Consider the following 4,179-nt stretch of genomic DNA (forward strand, 5'->3'; position numbering starts at 1 on the left):
CTCTCTCTCTCTCTCTCTCTCTCTCTCTCTCTCTCTCTCTCTCTCTCGCTCGCTCTTCCCCTCCCTCACTCCTCGTAAGATATTCGGTGGCATCTATCTAGATGCCATAGAGCGTGGCGAGAGCATTTTCGTGCAATTGTATAACATGAAATCGATACCATCCGCAGCTTCCGGGAACTGTAGAGTGAAGCGGAAGATAGATAGAAAGAGAGAGAGAGACAGGGAGAGAGATTGAAAAGGAGGGAGCGACGAGAGGAGGGATAAGGGTGGGATGAGGAGGAGCAATGCGTCTCATTGCATGCAAACGACTGTGAGAGAATGTAATGCTACGTAAAATGATGAAGTATTATATATCGACTCATTCCATGGTCAATATGAGAGAAGCGGGACTCAATATTTAAGAGCATATATCTCATCCCCCCCCTACCCTACTTCATCTCCCCGTTGAAAGCGCAATTTAAAAGACTCATGTGGTTCGAATGCAATTCCCAAGAAATTCATGTTTCCATGGATGGAGCTGTATATTTGTAAGTAAGTCTATCTCTCAAGGAAAGCAGGGCTGTTGACAAGATTCGCGGCAACGGAAATAGAAATATTTTTTTATTGAGTATATATTTGTATATATAACTATTGATTCACACACTGAATCTCTCTCTCTCATAAACAGAAAATGGTCAAAACGAAAAGTATTTATTTTTTAAAAAGATTTTATGGAATTGCGTTAGAAGAGATATAGATGATAAAAAGGAAGAGAAAAAAAATTCCTCTCCTCGTGTTGCGATAAAATGTTGTTGAGAAACTTAGTTTCGACGATTGTTAAATTTTTCCCGAAGCTACGTTTCCCTGCCGGTGAAATTGTGCAATATATTTTTATGAATTTTCCCGTATAATTTTCACGGGATATTGAATTTTGATTTTGTAGCAGCGATCGCTTTTCTTTCCTCTGTCCCCCCCCCTCCCCTCTCCCCTTTTTTTAACTATCTCGTTGCTCTTATATCTACGTTCTCGCATATTTTCTTCGTGCTCCGAACACGCTAAATCTCGGCTGTCTCCGTCAAATACTTCCAATTCTCAATCATTCTTTCATTTCCTCCACCCTTTCCTTCCTCCTTTCTCACATTATTGTAAAAAAATTCCACGAAATAATTGTAATTAAACGTGATTATCGTTGTTGAAAGAAATATTTCATGTACATATGTATATAACTTATTATACATAATTGCTGTATGTATGTAAAATCTAACGTTCTCTTGCCATTTCCCGCCCCCTCCCCTCTCTACTCCCGACCCTTTCTTTTCTTTTCTTCATTTCGCATTATTATCCCGTACGTGTATACATATATTTAGCAATTGTTAATGTTATGTATATGTTGCTCTATTTATTAACAAGATGACTATATCAAATGAATATATTGTTAAAGTTAAATAATTATTTTTATTATATTGTAACTATTCTGACGTGCAATGCATTGCAACAGTGACAGAAATGACATGGTATACCCAAGCTTATACAAATTATAAACGTAAAGTCGCATATGCATATGTACATGCATGCACACACACACATACACACACACACACACACACATACACACACACACACACACACACACACATATACGCACGCACGCACGCACACGCACACGCACGCACGCGCACACGCACGCACGCGCACACTCACACACACACGCACGCATGCGTCATATGCGAACGCGATGATACGCACTACATAAATTGTAAACGTAATGTAATGCAAGTGCGTCCCCAAGAAAATACTTTTTTTACAGATAGTATTATCCTATCGCTAGATAAATTATATGTAATTATTATACATATTGCGCTCTGAGTGCAATGCACATAACAAAGGCTCCCAGCTACCTGTATATTCGTGTTGTCATCATCGCTCCTGCATATGCTTCTCTTTGCAAAGCGGGTAACGCGAACAATCTTGCAACAATTATTAACAGAAATACAATTAACATTGACTCGAGGCCAAGTTGTTTTGATTATTTTCATAACCCTTTCACAAGTTGTATACAAACTGTTAGAGAAGGAATTAAATGACCGGTGAATGCATTCCTTGAGCAATTAGAAGTCGAGTTTTTCTTAGCCGAAATTTTATTACATGAATTTTATTATCTAAATGTTAAATAAAAATTTTGCTATCCCAAAATTCGCTCGAAGTTGTGACCAAAATTATATTTATGTCCGAATCCTCTAAAAAATTTATTGTTTCTTAATGCACATAATTACCGACATATAAATATTTTACTTAAAAAGATAGTCGACTTTATGTTGATCAAGGAACATGCCGTTGAGTTTTTAAACACTTAAACCTTTCCTCGACACTCTGTGTAACAAACACGAAATGTATACAACAAGCTCACGGGGCATTAGTCCACGCATGATCTTAAGCATTCCGATAGTATTAAGGCAAACTAACGTGAAAATCTTCAAATTCGCAACATCAAGTTGATTGATTTGGAATGAAGTTTGGATCCAATTATAAGATGTCAAATAAAAATATCATTTGTAAAACTTTGTGTCTTTAACTTGAACCATCTATAAAAAAGGATAAAAAGCTGAATATTCTAGTTAAAAGATAAAATATAATTTCCCTTAATAAAAATATCGATAAATAAATTTTTCAAGTATTCAATTATAGAAAAAAATTTTTATTACACCGTTAAACAATATGTAAATAAGAAGCTGAATATTCAATTTCAAAAGGTAAAACAATTTTCCCTATAAAACTGAATATTCTATTCAAAGGATAAAATATAGTTTCCCTTAATAAAAAATATCGATAAATAAATTTTGCAAATATTCAGTTATAAAAGAAATTTTGATAGATTACGCCGTTAAATAATACGTAAATAATAAGATTTTGTTGTCCAATTAATTTCAAGCAAATTTTATATAATTTCAATCGGAAGAAGAAGCAGTTGCTCATAACATTTGCTATTCAAATTTGAAAGCGAGAAAATTTAATAAAATTTTCATGAACAGAAATTATTTCGCTATTGAGCACGTGTCAGCACGTGTGAACATACATATATATTCACATATATGTTTCGCTAAAGAAAATGTCAGAGTCTGTTTCGTGATAAAAATTTAATGGAGATTTAATTAAACCAATAAATTTAGCTATGGTCGTGATAGAATCGCGAAAGTTAAACCGTTAAGAACCACTGCGCGCGTTCGAAATGTTCAAATGGTCCAGCTATGAGGATGAGAACGCGAAAGGCATTCTCATTGACGGATTCAAAAAGAATAATATTTAAAAAAGACCGTTTTTTTCGCTCACTAATAGAAACGTAAACAGCAAATCTAATAGATTTTGATTTGTTGAATATGATAATGTTATTGATTTTCTTGAAAATGTGAGAAATATTATTTTTCAGATTAAAGTCCTATTTTTCAGTTAAAATAAGGTTTTAACTTAAAAAATAAGACTGTTCTCCGAATTTTCAATGAAAACTAATAGCATCACTGTGTGCAGCTGGTTGAAATCTATAAGATTCACTGTATTTTTTAAGCTTAATAATTAATAGGTAAAAAATGGCCTTTTTTAACATTATTCTTTGTCAGAAAAAGATTATTAGTACGCCGTAAATAATATTTTGTTTTAAGGTCAAATATTATATAAAATATATAAAAACAGAATATAAAGTTATTATTTAAATGATTACATTGAAAAAATATTATTTAAATATATAATTCATAAAATGATTTATTTAAAATTATATTAATACAGCAAAAATATATAATAAAATCTATATGTTTTTATATGTAGAAGTCTCTTAAATTAAAAAATATTTTTGAAATATCAAAATTGTAATTAAGCATTTCAAAAATATTACGTAACATTTTGCTATAAATATTTTTTTGAAAAAAAGAGATTTCAAGGAGGGATTGTGGCTCCCATGACCCCCCTCATAGATCCGCCAGTGAAGGCGTTACCTCAATCTCTATCGTTGTTACAAAAGCATCTTTTCAGCGGAAATACATGCGACATCCGCTATCGTAACGCAGACAATTGTTTCACGGTTTGAATCCAATGCGATCGATCTCTCGCGCTCCGGACATCTTGCACGATTTTGGTCTCGATTCGGTAGCACACTCATAAAGAGAGAGAAAGAGAGAGAAAACGGGTGATATAGTCGCTACGTATATATAT

This window comes from Atta cephalotes (genome assembly GCF_000143395.1).
Source record: "Atta cephalotes unplaced genomic scaffold scaffold00001, whole genome shotgun sequence".
In the NCBI taxonomy this organism is placed as follows: Eukaryota; Metazoa; Arthropoda; class Insecta; order Hymenoptera; family Formicidae; genus Atta; species Atta cephalotes.